Here is a 12,128-nt window from a genome sequence, read left to right on the forward strand (position 1 = left end):
ACCCTATCTCTAAGGGAGAGCCCGGACACCCTGCGGAGGAAACTCACTTCGGCCGCTTGTATCCGGGATCTTGTTCTTTCGGTCACGACCCACAGCTCGTGACCATAGGTGAGGTTAGGAACGTAGATCGACCGGTAAATCGAGAGCTTCGCCTTTCGGCTTAGGTCCTTCTTTATCACAACTAACCGATACAAAGTCCGCATCACTGCAGACGCTGCACCGATCCGCCTGTCGATCTCCCGTTCCATTCTTCCCTCACTCGTGAACAAGACCCCAAGATACTTGAACTCCTCCACTTGGGGCAGGATCTCATTCCCGACCTGGAGAGGGCACGCCACCCTTTTCCGACTGAGGAGCATGGTCTCAGATTTGGAGGTGCTGATTCTCATCCCAGCCACTTCACACTCTGCTGCGAACTGCTCCAGTGACAGTTGGAAATCACGGCTTGATGAAGCCAACAGAACCACATCATTTGCAAAAAGCAGAGATGCAATACTGAGGCCACCAAACCGGACCCCCTTAATGCCTCGGCTACGCCTCGAAATTCTGTCCATAAAAGTTATGAACAGAATCGGTGACAAAGGGCAGCCTTGGCGGAGTCCAACCCTCACCGGAAACGAGTCTGACTTGCTGCCGGACTTGCTCTGTAGTGGAAATTGTTGAAAGAGCTACATGGGTTCACGCGTCACACTGCGGTCCCAGCGCCTCCTATGGTCTCGACTCCTCCGCTTCCCTCACCTTCTACGACGGATGACCGTGAAGGTGGCCTAATGAGGCTAAGTAATCATCTCTAAGAAAGAGGATTCACCGTTGGCATACACTTTTAGCTACAATCAGTGCTAGCAACTTATTGTGCGTTGATAGGTCATAGAGGAGCAGAAGATAGGTCATAATGTGCATTGATAGGTCATAGAGGAGCAGAAGATAGGTCATAAAAGCTGACCAACGACCAATCATCTGTCTGAACTGACGCGTACACACATACATACGCACGCTTGTGTAACTCGGCAGAAGAAAAGAAGACGACGATGCCATCTTCTGGGAGTCTCCTTGATGGTTTGGCATTAATCACCATGGTTATCGTGATTACATTGTGCGTTGATGCTCCCACTTTGACAGTTGACACAATTCTGTAACGCACGAGAAGTGACAATCATGACGATCTTTTTTGGTTACATACAATTGCCACTACTTCTTATAATATCACCTCCTACAGCATGAATGTTTGGTCGCTATATGCCCTTCCTGTGGCACGTTCACAAAATTGTTCCAACTGCTATGTTTGTTCTTTCATGCCGCATGCATATGCAAATCCACATGGTGTGCCTTCTCCATATCCTAATGCATTATCACTCTTTCCTCACGTCTTAGTTTATTTTGTTAGTCCACAATACCTTAATCAAACAGTCTTTTCTGAAACAGGTTACCAAAAATTTTGATGGTTTTAAATCTGCTTTTGAGGCGGCACTGGGCACCATACCCGAATCATTAGTGGATTTATTCATTCATTCATCTTCCGTTCCGCTTATCCTCACTAGGGTCGCAGGCTTGCTGGAGCCTACCCCAGCAATCTTCGGGCGAGAGGCAGGGTACACTCTGAACTGGTCGCCAGCCAGTCGCAGGGCATATACAAACAAACAATGATTCACACTCACATTCACACCTACGGGCAATTTCTTCAATTAACCTACCACACGTTTTTGGGATATGGGAGGAAACCGGGGTGCCTGGAGAAAACCCACGCAGGCACGGGGAGAACATGCAAACTCCACACATGCAGGGCTGGGATTTGAACCCCGGTCCTCAGAACTGTGAGGCAGATGTGCTAACCAGTCGTCCACCGTGCCGCCAACGGGGAGATTATTTTAAAAAAATGTTTTTTTTTTTAAAACTTCAGCTAAATTATCACCTACCTATCTCTCTCTCAGCATCTCTCAGCAAGCTCTCGAACACCCGGCTTCAGTTGTGAGTCATGAACATGCGTGCAGCGAGCTCAGCTACCGACCATCCTTCCGCGTCTCCTGACGTCCACCTAGGCTCTCGCCAGCCGCGTAACTTTTCTGCATTCCACCGCGGTGGACAGCATCGCTGACACCAGCCCCCGCCAGCCGGGCTTTCTGCTCACTGACCTTACTGTTATTGTCATCTGATTAGTGGAAAGTGTCTGACTGTCTTGAGAAGCGCTATATAAGGTTAATGTATTATTATTATTAAATAAAAAGCTTTAATAATCACATTAGAGACACAGAGGGAATGATATGTATGTGTCAGTATATACATTTACATTTATTGCCTGACTGACTAAAACATTTGCCGTTAGCTTGAAGCTGCTAGTGAAAGATTTCCTTGCGCAAATGAATCACTCATCGTACTCATACATCGCTCCTTAGCGGATCACAAACGAAGAGGTTCAACAAACAAATCACTCGTGTCTAACGGATCGCGAACGATAAATTCAACGAAAGAATCACTCTTCAGTTCTTCAGTTCCTCAATACATCAGTTCACTGAACGAATCACTCAGTTCACTTGTCCCTCCCCTGAACGAATCACTCTTCAGTTCTTCAGTTCCTCAGTACACCACTACACCAGTTCACTGAAGGAATCACTCCGTTCATTTCAGTCCCTCCCCTGCCTACACCGCGCTGCCTGACGCTGGCTGCTCATTGGTCATTCGCCGAAGTGAGTGACAACGCTGGCAAATCGCAAATCACATGGCAGTACGTTTAATGAAGTCCCACCCCGACTGCATGACTGGCTGCTCATTGGTCATTCACTGAAGATTGTGAGTGACAGAACGCTTCAACAGTTACGTTTCCGCTCCCAGCCGACTCGCTCGCCACACGGCGGCCAAGCTAAAAGAACGAATCATTTCATAAACTGATTCAGTTCAGTTCATTCACTAAAAAGATTCGTTCTTCTGAACGAAACGTTCGCGAACGTAACAACACTACCGCGTAGCCCCTATGCGTCACTTGACGCGCACACGGCAAAAATTGTTGCTGCGCGTAGAATGCCGCAGAGATCATCTCTCGTGATTGGTTTGTTTTAGTCACATGCTGTGATGACGTACTCAGCGTTCCTCTCGGTTCCACATACCACCTATACCGCCGCCTTCTTGATCGATTTGACAGCATAATTAAACGTATCATATGGTCATCTAGGTCCATTTCTTCTAGCAGACACTGTTCCACATTGTTGTTGCTTTGTTCCTTGTTCCAGAAAGGAAAGTAAAAAACGGCAAACGGAAATGGCCAAAAAATGCAGAGGAAACTCCACCCTGTGGCGTCCTAGCCAATACCAACCGTAGCGACACCCTTGACTTGGAGGAGAACTGAAACACATTTTCAAAACAGCACGTGTGGGTTGCGCTTGAGTATAAAAGCAAACTGTGGGCGGGATAGCTGCAGTGACGTCAGCGCAGTCGCCTTTAAGAATTCAGTGTACAAACTTGCGCCATGGCAAAGCTAAGAGCTAGCAACAAGAAACATGTTATTTCAGCCATTTTTATTTCTTATTATATTTAATTCTCTCATATGAAACCGAAAATGCATTTATGGGCTAATTGGGCTATTTTCAGTCGATTCATTTCGGTGCTTCCCTAAGAAATACCTTATCTAAATATACCCTAGGCATCCATCCATCCATTTTCCAAAGCACTTATTCTCACTAGGGTCACGGGGTGTATTGGAGCTAGGGTTGGGCATCGTTTGAATTTGAGCGATTCCTGTCCCGATTCCATTTGCTCATTTCGATTCTGGTTCCAAATGATTCTTGATTCTGATTCTTTTAGGGGCTGGGTCAAAAAAAGTTTGCATGGTTTAAATAAAGGGTGCCCGAATAAGGCGGCACGGTGGCCGACTGGTTAGAGCGTCAGCCTCACAGTTCTGAGGACCTGGGTTCAATCCCCGGTCCCGCCTGTGTGGAGTTTGCATGTTCTCCCTGTGCCTGCGTGGGTTTTCTCCGGGCACTCCGGTTTCCTCCCACATCCCAAAAACATGCATGAATTGGAGACTCTAAATTGGCCGTAGGCATGACTGTGAGTGCGAATGGTTGTTTGTTCCTATGTGCCCTGCAATTGGCTGGCAACCAGTTCAAGGTGTACCCCGCCTCCTGCCCGATGACAGCTGGGATAGGCTCCAGCACGCCTGCGACCCTAGTAAGGAGAAGCGGCTCAGAAAATGGATGGATGGGTGTCCAAATAATGAACATAAATTTTCTTAGAAGCCCGCAACATAGACTAAAATGAACATTTGACTCTGGGTTCTTTTTAACCAGTATCAATATCAAAACTTTTATCACGTTAAATGGTTTATATTTGCAAGGTATAACTTGACTTCCTGTTTTAAGCTTTTATTTTGAAGGGTACGCACCAGGTGGAAAGGTGAACGACTGGTTAGCACATCTGCCTCACAGTTCTGAGGACCGGGCCTCAAATCCCGGCCCCGTGAGTGCGAATGCTTGTTTGTTTATATGTGCCCTGCGATTGGCTGGCAACCAGTTCAGGATGTACCCCGCCTCCTGCCCGCAGTTAGCTGGGATAGGCTCCAGCATACCCGTGAGGATAAGCGGTGCAGATAATGGATGGATGGGTACACACCAGAATTCAGCATTTGGGCACGAAAAGTAACTTCACACGACACCGGTGAATTTTTAAAACAAAAGATAACTGAGACGGCAAGAAAAAGAGTAATGAATGGAATCGATTCCTTTACCTACCCACCGATGAAGCACAAGGTTAGTGTTTATGTGAATTTTGTGCCAATAAATTGTGATGTAAAGTTGATAGTTTGACCTTCGAAGTTTTAGCTCAATGTTAAGCTTTTTTTTTTCCTGTCATCGGCTCTTACGTTTGTTTGAGACTCAAATAAACCCTAAAAACCACCAGTGCAAAAGTGCAACGGACCGATTAACTTGTTAGCTGACTCAATGTTGGCATAGACGTATTTTATGGTTTCACTCACCTTATTTGACTTCACTGACGTTCCGAGGGAGGCTCGGAGCGGGAGGAGGTTCGTCAGATAGACACATTGTGAAAGCCTCCCTTGCAGAATATAATCTTATTCCTAGCATTGCACTGAGGCGACTGGTCATTTATATTAACAAAATTAAGACACACTTTTGTCCTCCGCCGCCGTTGGGCACAAGCATGTCTTTGTGCGCGTTCTTCTTCGTTGGTTTTCGACACTTTCTTCTTCGGGGTCGGCGGACTGTAGGCATCGAAACTGGGAACTGACATTTTTAAATTTGAACGATTCCGGGAAAACCGGAACGTTAGTCCCAGTTCCAATCGTTTCTCGATGCCCAACCCTAACGAGCCTATCCCTGCTGACTCTGGGTGAGAGGCGGGGTACACCCTGAACTGGTCGCCAGCCAATCGCAGGGCACAAACAACCACTCGCACTCACCTTAAAAACCTACGGGCAATTTAGAGTTTTCAATTAACCTACAATGCATGTTTGTGGGATGTGTGAGGAAACCGGACTTCCCGGAGAAAACCCATGCAGGCACGGGGAGGACATGCAAACTCCACATAGGAGAAGCCTGATTTGAACTTGGGTCCTCAGAACTGTGAGGTACCATAATTTCTCGTGTATAATGCGCACCCATGTACCCCCAAAGTTGACCTCAAAATTCTGGAAAACCCTTCTACCTTTGTATAATGCATTTTTACAATGCATGATTTTGCTTCTACCCATATGATCAAAGCACAAAGTATTATCTGTATTTTGTTCATTATTTTCAAATAATTATTCTGAAGTGAAGCACTTTATTTGAACACGTAATACTTTTTTTGTATTTACTTATTTTGAAAGTTGACAGCCCAACTTTTATTTAGTAAATGAGAAAACACACAGTTGTGCTCATAGGTTTGATTACCCAAGCAGAATTTTTAAGATGTGTACAATTCTTTAAATAAAACATGAAGGGTCAGGCGAAACACATTTAATTTTATTTTAATGGAATTCAAATTAAACGGTCAAGCATTTCAGAAAAGCATTATCATGAAACAAAACATATTTAGTAAATGAGAAAACACACAGTTGTGCTCATAGGTTTGATTACCCAAGCAGAATTTTTAAGATGTGTACAATTCTTTAAATAAAACATGAAGGGTCAGGCGAAACACATTTAATTTTATTTTAATGGAATTCAAATTAAACGGTCAAGCATTTCAGAAAAGCATTATCATGAAACAAAACATAACCATAAAGACATTAATGATGGTTGTTGTTCAGTCATATTTCAAAAATATATATATTTCACATATTCTGCCAGGGTATGCAAACCTGTGAGCACAACTGTACATAAATGCAGTCATACGTACCCCTGTCATATTGCAATGAAAGTGTAGGCTTTTTCTTTTTCATAACCTCTAGGGGGCGGTGGCATTTTGGAATGAAAGTGTTCAGTTTTTTCATAACCTCAAGACGGCGGCATACTTTATAAAATGGGAAGGTTTTTTCCATTTTCCCCTATGACTACGTGTAATGCTATTGACTTTTGACAATTTGTTTTTGGGGAAAAATGCACATTATTCACGAGAAATTACAGTAGATGTGCTAACAGTCGTGCAGCCCACCCTAGTCATGTTTTTGTTAAATTTTTGGAAAGGTCTATTAACACACCTAATAAAACACAAACACATTTAAAACTCAATATATTGAGAGAGAGCAAAGCAACAGCAGAGGCATGCAGAGGCCTTTGGAGGGGCGGGTGTTCAAAGTTAAAAGGGGGGGGGGGGGCACATGGAACAAGAATTTGAAACACCTGAGCATAGCACTGCAGGCTATTGATGAAAACAGAATAAGAAAATTCGGACACAAGGAATTGCAGTTTCAAGCAAAGGTGCACACCATTTGCTTTGTTGTTAATCGGAATGATAAGAAACCCACCAATTAGTATATTGTGCGCAAAGGACACCCATTTTGTGGTCATAGATTAGCATTTTGTATGCATGTCACAATTATATTTTGGCCAAAAATAAAACTCCCATGTCATGTCTGGAGCTCTCTACATGTTAGTGGATTAATTCTCTAGAATTGTTTTTGTTTTCAATGAAACACAATTGAAAATTTGATTTTAGAAGGTGGTCCACCTAACATTCACCATGCACAGCATAGCATTGCTTCTCTGCCCTCAATTACTTTGTAATTACACAGTTAGACATTAATAAAGCACCTTCTGCAGGACAGTATATAAAATATCTCAACAATACATTCATTACACTCCTGATCTTGGTCAGCCAAGATTTACCAAACAATTATCATAAAAGGAAAATACATTAATGGAAATTGCACAACTTCTATTGAGTTAAAATGCAATGAAGTTAAATCACAAATGGCCAGATATTTAACTGTCCAATGATGACAAAAGCGGCACAGTGAGCGACTGGTTAGAGCGTCTGCCTCACAGTTCTGAGGAGCGGGGTTCAATCCTCAGCCCCCCGCCTGTGTGGAGTTTGGATGTTCTCCCCGTGCCTGGGTAGGTTTTCTCCGGGCACCCCGGTTTCCTCCCAAATGCACAAGCCAGTGCAAACTGTAGGCTGGTCCCAAGCCCGGATAAATGCAGAGGGTTGCGTCACGAAGGGCATCCGGCTTTCAAGCTTTGCCAAACAAATATGAGCGGTCATCCAAAGAATTCCATACCGGATCGGTCGTGGCCCGGGATAACAACGTCTGGCACTGTGAACCTGCAGGGCGCCATTGGAAATTCAGCTACTGTGGGTCGAAGTCGAAGAAGAAGAGATGGAAAGCCGGTTCTTCGGCAGAAAGAGAAGAGGAAAGCACAGAGCCTAGAACTGAATGTGGGGACTTTGAATGTTGGGACTGACAGGAAAATCTCGGGAGTTGGTTGACATGATCAGAATCAGAATCAGAATCATCTTTATTTGCCAAGTATGTCCAAAACACACAAGGAATTTGTCTCCGGTAGTTGGAGCCGCTCTAGTACGACAACAGTCAATTTACAGAACACTTTGGAGACATAAAGACATTGACAAAAAAAAAAAACAGTCACTGAGCAGTAAAGGGTTGCTAGTTATCTGGTAATGCCGGTACATTATTTTTTTTTTTGACAATTGTGCAAAAAGATGCAGAGTCCTCTAGCACTTAGAGCAGTTCGAATGACTAATATTGCTATAGTCCGGTGCAATGACCATTGTGCAAAGGGCGCTGAAACTTTAAGGAGTGTATGCGGTTTAAAGTGACGAGTAGTGCGATAATCTGGCACAATGTTGGTTGTGCAAATGTTACAGATACTCCTCAATCAGTGTGCAAATGGAGCAGATGCTACTCTGGCATGAGTGGCCAGTATATGCAAATAGTGCAGCATGGCGAGACAACTACAGTGAGTGCACGAGTAATACATAATTGGCCCCACAGAAATGTGACAACGAACTCAATTGGAATTGTAGGTTAGGTTACCTGAGGGAAGGAGCTGGAAGAGCTGGTGACCGTGGTGCGGAGGGTGCGAGAGGATTTTGCACGCCCTTGTCTTAGTTCTGGCAGTGTGCAAGTCCTCAATGGTGGGTAGGGGGGTACCGACAATCCTTTCAGCAGTTTTGATTGTCCGTTGCAGTCGGAGTTTGTCCTTTTTTGTAGCAGCACCAAACCAGACTGTGATGGAAGAACACAGGACTGATTCGATGACCGCTGTGCAGAACTGTCTCAACAGTTCCGGTGGCAGGCCATGCATTCTCAGAAGCCGCAGGAAGTACATCCTCTGCTGGGCCTTTTTGAGGACGGAGTTGATGTTGGTCGCCCACTTCAGGTCCTGAGAGATTGTAATTCCCAGGAACTTGAAGGTCTCGACGGTTGACACAAGGTAGCTGGACAACGTGAGGGGCAGCTGTGGCGAAGGATGCCTCCTGAAGTCCATGATCATCTCTACAGTCTTGAGCGTGTTCAGCGTGAAACTGTCCTTTTCAAATCTGCAGTAGAAGGTATTCAAGTCGTTGGCTGGTGTGCTATTGTTCTCAGCTTGGGGGGATCGTCGCTTGTAATTAGTCAGCGATTGGAATGCATGCCAGACTGATTTAGAGTCGTTTGCGCTAAATAGTTTTTCCAACTTTGCTGCATAGTTCCTCTTTGCAATATTAATTTCTTTAGTCAGCTGGTTTCTAGCTCGAATATACAGGGCCCTGTCCCCGCTCTGATATGCGTCCTCCTTAGCTTGGCAAAGCTGCTTAAGTTTAGCAGTGAACCACGGCTTGTTGTTGTTGAATGTGTGAAATTAATTTGTTGGTACACACACATCTTCACAGAAACTGATATAGGATGTAACAGTGTCCGTATATTCATCCAGGCTGCCAGCTGAATTTTCAAAGACACTCCAGTCTGTGCAGTCTAAGCAGCTTTGAAGTTCCATCTTTGCTTCATTGGTCCACTTTTTCACTGTTTTCACTGTAGGCTTCGCGCATTTAAGTTCTTGCCTGTACGTCGGTATTAAGTGAATTAAGCAGTGATCAGACGAGCCCAGGGCTGCACGAGGTATAGCACGGTATGCGTTTTTTACCGTAGTGTAGCAGTGGTCTAAAGTATTATTTTCCCTGGTAGGACAGTCGATGTGCTGCTTGTATTTAGGGAGTTCGTGGTTGAGTTTAGCTTTGTTAAAGTCCCCGAGAATAATGAGGGGTGAGTCCGGGTGTTTTTTTTTCAATTTCGTTGACTTGTTCGGCCATGATTAGGAGAAAGGTTTATATATTGTGTGTCCAGGAGACCAGGTGGAAAGGCAGTAAGGCTAGAAGTTTAGGGGCAGGGTTTAAATTATTTTACCACGGTTTAGATGGGAAGAGAAATGGAGTCGGGGTTATTTTAAAAGAAGAGTTGGCTAAGAATGTCTTGGAGGTGAAAAGAGTATCAGATCGAGTGATGAGGCTGAAACTTGAAATTGACGGTGTTATCTATAACGTGGCGGCACGGTGGCCGACTGGTTAGAGCGTCAGCCTCACATTTCTGAGGTGCGGGGTTCAATCCCCGTCCCCACCTGTGTGGAGTTTGCATGTTCTCCCCGTGCCTGCGTGGGTTTTCTCCGGGCACTCCGGTTTCCTCCCACATCCCAAAAACATGCATTAATTGGAGACTCTAAATTGCCCGTAGGCATGACTGTGAGTGCGAATGGTTGTTTGTTTCTATGTGCCCTGCGATTGGCTGGCAACCAGTTCAGGGTGTACCCCGCCTCCTGCCCGATGACAGCTGGGATAGGCTCCAGCACGCCTGCGACCCTAGTGAAGAGAAGCTGCTCAGAAAATGGATGGATGGATGGATCTATAACGTGATTAGTGGCTATGCCCCACAGGTAGGATGTGACATAGAGGTGAATGAGAAATTCTGGAAGGAGCTAGACGAAGTAGTTCTGAGCATCCCAGGCAGAGAGAGAGTAGTGATTGGTGCAGATTGTAATGGACATGTTGGTGAAGGAAATAGGGGTGATGAAGAAGTGATGGGTACGGCATCCAGGAAAGGAATTTGGAGGGACAGATGGTGGCAAAAACGATTAAAATGGCTGTAGTGAACACTACAAGAGCGGAGGTAGAAGCACACAGGTGGATTACATCTTGTGCAGACGATGTAATCTGCAGGAGGTTACCGACTGTAAGGTTGTGGTAGAGGAGAGTGTGGCTAGACAGCATAGGATGACGGTCTGTAAGATGACTCTGGTGGTGGGGAGGAAGATTAGGAAGACAGAGGCAGAGCAGAGAACCATGTGGTGGAAGCTGAGACAGGACGAGTGTTGTGCAGCTTTTCGGGAAGAGATGAGACAGGCTCTCGGTGGACAGGAGGAGCTTCCAGAAGACTGGACCACTGCAGCCAAGGTGATCAGAGAGGCAGGCAGGAGAGTACTTGGTGTATCTTCTGGCAGGAAAGGAGAGAAGGAGACTTGGTGGTGCAACCTCACAGTACAGGAAATCATACAAGGAAAATGGTTAGCTAATAAGAAGTGGGACACTGAGAACCGAGGAGAGGCGAAAGGAATACATTGAGATGCAACACAGGGCAAAGATAGAGGTGGCAAAGGCCAAACAAGAGGCATATGATGACATGTATGGCAAGTTGAACACTAAAGAAGGAGAAAAGGATCTATACAGGCTGGCCAGACAGGGATAGAGATGGGAAGGATGTGCAGCAGGTTAGGGTGATTAAGGATAGAGATGGAAATATGTTGACTGGTGCCAGCAGTGTGCTAGCTAGATAGAAAGAATACTTCGAGGAGTTGATGAATGAGGAAAATGAGAGAGAATGGAGAGTAGAAGAGGCAAGTGTGGTGGACCAGGAAGTGGCAATGATTAGTAAGGGGGAAGTTAAAAAGGCATTAAAGAGGATGAAAAATGGAAAGGCAGTTGGTCCTGATGACATTACTGTGGAGGTATGGAAGCATCGAGGAGAGGTGGCTGTGGAGTTTTTGACCAGCTTGTTCAATAGAATTCTAGCGCGTGAGAAGATGCCTGAGGAATGGAGGAAAGGTGTGCTGGTGCCCATTTTTAAGAACAAGGGTGATGGGCAGAGCTGTGGGAACTATAGAAGAATAAAGTTGATGAATGACACACAATGAAGTTATGGGAAAGAGTAGTGGAGGCTAGACTCAGGACAGAAGTGAGTATTTGCGGGCAACAGTATGGTTTCATGCCTAGAAAGAGTACCACAGATGCATTATTTGCCTTGACGATGTTGATGGAAAAGTACAGAGAAGGTCAGAAGGAGCTACATTGTGTCTTTGTCGATCTTGAGAAAGCCTATGACAGAGTACCCAGAGAGGAACTGTGGTACTGCATCCGGAAGTCTGGAGTGGCAGAGAAGTATGTTATCATAATACAGGACATGTACGAGGGCAGCAGAACAGTGGTGAGGTGTGCTGTAGGTGTGACAGACAAATATAAGATGGAGGTGGGACTGCATCAGGGATCAGCCCTGAGCCCCTTCCTGTTTGCAGTGGTGATGGATAGGCTGACAGATGAGGTTAGACTGGAATCCCCATGGACAATGATGTTTGCAGATGACATTGTGATCTGCAGTGAAAGCAAGGAGCAGGTGGAGGAGCAGTTAAAAAGATGGAGGCATGCACTGGGAAGCAGAGGAATGAAGATTAGCCGAAGTAAGACAGAATAAACATGCATGAATGAGAGGGGTG

Source organism: Phyllopteryx taeniolatus, chromosome 7 (assembly GCF_024500385.1).
Source record: "Phyllopteryx taeniolatus isolate TA_2022b chromosome 7, UOR_Ptae_1.2, whole genome shotgun sequence".
Classification (NCBI taxonomy): domain Eukaryota; kingdom Metazoa; phylum Chordata; class Actinopteri; order Syngnathiformes; family Syngnathidae; genus Phyllopteryx; species Phyllopteryx taeniolatus.